The sequence below is a fragment of the Xenopus tropicalis genome, chromosome 5, assembly GCF_000004195.4.
Source record: "Xenopus tropicalis strain Nigerian chromosome 5, UCB_Xtro_10.0, whole genome shotgun sequence".
NCBI classification, from domain to species: Eukaryota; Metazoa; Chordata; class Amphibia; order Anura; family Pipidae; genus Xenopus; species Xenopus tropicalis.
Window position 1 is genome coordinate 84,183,062 of NC_030681.2, and position 6,098 is coordinate 84,189,159.

The window sequence follows — 6,098 nt, forward strand, 5'->3', positions numbered from 1 at the left end:
ACCCACAATCAGAATTTTTTAAAAATAATGAAAAACTCACCACCTAAAATCTGCCAAGTTTTTGAATACCCGATCATTGATTTAAATTAAGAATTGTGTAAGCAAAAAATGCAATCAATTCAAGAAAATGTAAGTAAGATTAAGATTAGTGATGAGCGAATCTGTCCCATTTCGCCGAAAAATTTGCGAAGCACTAGGAAAATTCACAAAAAGGCAAAAAAATCTGCAAAAATTTGCCATCCGTCTTTTTTGCTGCAACTGCACCTATTTTGCCACAACCACGCCCATTCTGACGAGTGCCTATTTTGCATTGACTGCACCCATTTTGATGTGGTCACGCCTAATTTTGCCCGATCATGCCCATTTTGATGTGACCATGACTTTTTTTGATGTATGACAAATTTTTTTCACTGCAGATTATTCGCTGACGTTTCGCGAAACAATTGACCAATCACGAAATGTGGAAGTTCGCTGCGAATCCATGTCTGCCAAAAAAAATCACTCATCACTAATTAAGATCACTCTTTTGTTTTCCTTACATTGCAGTGCCCATACCTCAGATATGACAACTAATTAGGGGTGAATTAACTTTTCTTATATATATATATATATCACTTCTAAATTTAGGTAGCATTTTACAAACTTTTATTCAAACTCTAAAGGCCAGATTCCCTAATGTTCAAATTTGAGTTTTTACCACTATTCAAGGTTCAAAAAACTTTAGCCTAGGACAATTTTTATTTAGTGATGAGCTAATTTTTTGCCAGGCATGGATTCGCAGCGAATGTCCGCTTTTTCGCATTGGCGAATTGTTTTGAAAACTTCCATGAAAATTTTCCACAGAAAAATTTACAAATTGGGCATGGTCGCATCGAAAAAGGGCGCAGTCGTGTCAGAAAAAGCGTGGGTGGTTGACAAAAAAAGTGCAGGCGACCAAAAAGACACGGTCAACAAAAATCATGCGACAAATGCGTTTCGTGAATGTTTCGCCGTTTCACACATTTTCTTGGTGTTTTGCAAATTTTATGGCGAAGCGGAACGGGACAGATTCACTCATCACTATTTTTATTGATTTCTATTAATGCACCAGTTTGTCGATACTGAATATTTACTTAAAATAGCGGTCCTGAAATTTGAATGTTCGAGACTTATTAAACACAAAAAACTCAAGAAACTTAAATGTAAAAATTTGCTTGTTCATGTAGAAGTCAGTGGGTGTTGTCCAAGGCAAAATTGAAGTGATCTTTTTCAATATTTCAATATTCAGGTTTTTTTAATTTTTTTGAAAGTTAGCATCTCACTGAATTTTGAATTTCTCTTCAATCTAATTTTTGATTATTTTTTGAGATTTTTTATGAAAATGCACACATTCAAGTTTTTGAGTTTTTTAAAATTTAAAAAAAAAGCTTGAAATTGCACAAACTTGTTTTTTGATTATGATACCTCCTGGTGTACATGCAAGATTAATATATTGAGTGTCTTTTTTCCATCTAAATTTCAATGCAACTGTGTATAATGTGTTCTAAGCTGTAGTCAGCAAACAAAATAATGTTATAATAATGATTTGTTAGGTTATTAAATAGCATACTTCAGCTAATCTATCTTACTTTATCTTTTTGGATTCTGCAATTGCTGACTGACACTGACATGCATAATTGAGATCTATTGTTCTATGTGCATTCTCACACTTATATTCAATTTCTACCAAGTCATTGTTTCATAAATAAATTGAGACTATGACTACATTTAAATACATAATCCACTTTATGTGTATGTTACAATTTACCTTTATTGACTTAGTCTATTATTTTCTGAAATACAATAAGCTTCTTGCAATACTTTACCTCCATGATTGTAAGGCGTTTTGTGAAAATAAAATGTCAAAATAATGGAAAAACTGCCACAAATGACTGTGCCTGAACCTGTAGATACTTGCTATAAAACCCAACTTGTAAAGATCAGTGGGTATTACAGAATATTCACTAACAAAAAAACTACAAAAACAAAAGATAATGTAAACGTAAAGTATTGAGAAACTTTTCTTGAGTCTAAAAGGAACATTTAACTGTTTTAGTTTTAGTTTAATATGATGAAGACAAATTTATTTTTAGGCATTGTAATTTTCAGTGTGTCTATGTGGCTTTCAAAGCCATTAATTTATTGTACTGAAGCAAATAACATCAAATAACAGCAAATAACATCTAACATGAACCCTTTCCATCAAGTTAATGGCCCTGCATAGAGCTTTGTCCTTAGATTTGAGTTACCTCAAAATGAACATGCGTGTTGTATATTAATATAATGTGTGTCAATAGATGTACAAACAAACCCTGTTTTGTTTAAAGGGAAGGGCATATCTTAGTAGCTTAATGCATAGAATGTATTGATGTTCTATATATAGCGGCATGGATTTGCAGCAAATTTCCGCATTTCACTATTGGCAGATTATTTCTCGAAAGGGGTGACAAAATACCCTGCTGAAAAAATTGTCGTAAATTTTTCGCCATTTTGCAAATCTTGCAAAATATTTGTGACAGATTTTTCTGTGAAGTGAAAATGGACAGATTCGCTCATCACTATCTATATATATATATATGTATTGACAATGATTGCAGAAGAGCTCTTGTCTCTGTATATATATATATATATATATATATATATATATATATATATATATATATCACTTCTGAATATAGACAGCATTTTCCATTTATTCAAACTCTAAGGGACTTGCTTATTATTGTTATTGAATTTAAATTTCCGCAATTATAATTTTTTTGCACAAAAACTCCCAAATTCAAATTATGGTTTACAAAACTTAAATGTTTGAGATTTATTATGTGCAAAAAAAGTTAACGTGAAGTTAATGAGAGTCGTCCTAGGCAAAATGTATGCTGTTTTATCAATTTGAGTTTTAAAAATTATTGAATTACTTCAAAGGAAATGTTGTTCAATTACCTGATAGATGACCATTTTCGGATAAGAAAGTATTTCAGGTCATTTAGATTTTGCCGTATTCACTTGCCTAGCCAAAACGAATCAGAATTCGTACTAAACCCTGGTGCCCTGCACTGCTCAACCAAACTTTATTCGGCTGTTGCTGGACTACAAATCCCAGAATAATGTAACAAAAATGAAGGTAAAGGCATAGTGGGAGCTTTAGTCCAGCAACATCAGTGGATTTGGTGCATCCCTAGAAAAATTGATTTCATTCATCAAAATGAATAATTTTGTGTTGTTGTGCATGTCAAACTCTCATAGTAATTTTATCTTAATAGTTCTCTTACATAGAACTATAGGGGCCCCAGGACTGAGCAAGGAACGGGTCGAGGGGAGGGGGCCATGACAAGGTGAGGAAAAGCCCGGGAAAAGATTTTGTGTTGCAGGGCAGGGAAAAGGCAGGAGTGACCTGATTGGCCAAGGGAGCGGGGGGTTAGCCTTGAATGGGGGATGGTACAGGAGGGAAGGCACCATTTTACCTTGAAAGCTCCCGCCCTCCCGCCCTAAATAAAAAAGGGAGCAGGTTAAATTGGCCTTAGAGGGAGGTTAAGGGGAGTGCTAGTCGCAGCAAGGTTAGAGGCAGAAGGTTGGGCCTGAGGCTAGGGAGTTTGGGCCACTGGCCGATGGCCAGCGGGGGGTGTGGTGGCCAGTTAAAGGGGATGGCTAACCTCAGGGACCCGAGTGTGGCTGGGGGCAGGAATAGCTCCCACTAAATTGCAGCCTTCAGTGGCTCAGGTTTATTATTATGTTAATAAGTTATTCGATGACGTTAACATGTTATGGTATGTTATGTTATTGTGAATGAAGTCATGGTTTTATCGGTTTGTTAATAAACTGGCTGCGGCCTTTTCACCCATCAAAGTGTGGAGTTTCTAATTTGAGGGTTAGTTGGGGGGTGGTAAGGGTAGGGCACAATATTGACGCTGCCATTGTCATGTTTATTTCTACTACAGCTATTGCAAGAAGAGATTAAGATATAATTAAACAAGACTGTTTCAAAGCTAAAAACATATTCTTTTCACTTAGACTCAGGGAGGCAACCAGGTAGGGATAATTATAAAAACAAAGGGCATGCTCTCCATGTCCTCTTACTCACATTCTATTTGATCATTGTTAATATAAATATATTTGCCATTCCTCTCCAAAAATAATGATGATCATTTGTTTATTGAGGACACTTGAATGCCAGTTCTTTGCTATTCCTGTCTTTTTTCCATAAGCAACATGCCCAATTCAGCTAATTAGAGGGATAGTACAGTTTCAACGGTTTATAAATGAAAATTGTTTCAAAATTTGGAATTTTATATAGAACACTATAGATTAGTGATGAGTGAATCTGTCCTGTTTTGCTTCACAAACAACTAGTTTGACGCAACTGTGATTTGTTTGCACAAGCGTGAGTTGTTAGATGCAAATGTGACTTTTTTTATGTTACTGCAACTTTTTTTTTCAGCAGTTTTGTAAAAAAAATTATTTTTTGATGCGACCGCGACTTGTTTGACGCAGCTTTTTTTGACATGATTGGGATTTGTTTGATGTGGCCGCAGCTTTTTTAACACGACTGCAACTTTTTCTCCTTCTGTCAATTTTTTGTCGCAGTGAATTTTTGCAGCAGTTTCATTAAAAAAAATTGCCAATAGCGAAATGCTGAATTTTACAGCAAATCCGTTTGTCTGAAAAATTTGCTTCTTACTACTATAGATGTCGTAGACACCATACACACCAAAATCATATTTCTGATGCACCCCATAGTTACTTATCAATATAGGAACTGAGGATGAAAAAAAATGTACACGTTTATTATTATGCTACTAGGGGCATTTATTCTAAGGAACGCAAGCAAAGAAATCCTCAATGGGCTAACAGATCATTTATTTACAAATTAGAAATAATTACATTTCTTTTTGGCCGCAACATGGCAATTGGATTTCTTCTTCAGTTTTGTACTCTTCTAATAAGTGCCTTAAACTATCCTGTTAAACTAAAACTTTAAACTAGGCAAGTTCCATAACTTTGTTGACCTCATAGTAAATACTTTGTTGGCGTATAAATCTCTTTTCCTCTTTTTCCAAGGAAGAGTCCTGGGTGACTTGCATTGCTCTGCTAATAAAGCTTTCTTAAGTGGGTGCTAAGCACAATCATAATGCATGATATAGTTTTCTGCAGAAGGTGCCAAAAAACATAATTATAGATGGAAGAAAATTCACCAATGAGAATACTGATTATAAGCACTAGGCCAGGCATCTTGCTGTTATCTTACATACAGTGATAATTCTGTCATTTTTTTCCTTCATTATATGACACTGTAATTACACAAGATGATAAAGGGCAGACTTGTTCAGTGCTGGGAAGACTGTGGAGGATGAACGCTCAAGCTTTTAGATGTTGAAGTTTTACATTCAAGCTTTCCAGTTTTTTTCTGTTCAATAAATACCGAGCTCAAAACTTGCAGCAGGTTTTCCAAACCAATGGTTCCCTTCTTCAAAAATTAGTGAGGATGATATTAAACTGTTTTTTTTTTAGCATTCCTGTAGCTGAGCATACAACTCTACTTGCCATTGTAGCATTATGCTGCTCACCAGCAGAATACCTTGGTTGCACTTGGCCCCCCTGCAAAAAATCTTCTGAAGGGGCCAGATGGGACCAGTCCCTCCTCTCCTACCACCCTTTTGGCTCCAATCGCACTGCTATTTTAAAGATAGGAGATTGGCCAGGGAGAGGACACTGCGGTACAGCAGACCTCCCTGTCCAGCCCCTTAGCTTCAGATCCCCCTGGTATTGATTTACTAACATAGATGCTACATTGCACCTGTGCAGCTATTGATATTGATCAGAAAGATCATTGCTTTCATTTTTCATGTGCGGAAAACTAATGAGTACTAGTTTTTGAGTGGTTGCATGATACAAAATCTATTATATTCCTTAATTTTTCTTCCTAATTCTCATTCTGCTGCATGAGTGTGAGTAAGTCACTGTCATTGCTATGCTTCCAACCACATTAGTGTGAACCATTCCCATCTCAGCTTCAGTTATTATTATAAGCCATCTATCAAATCATTAAAATAACATGAACTCATAAGATAAATGATTCACAGAAC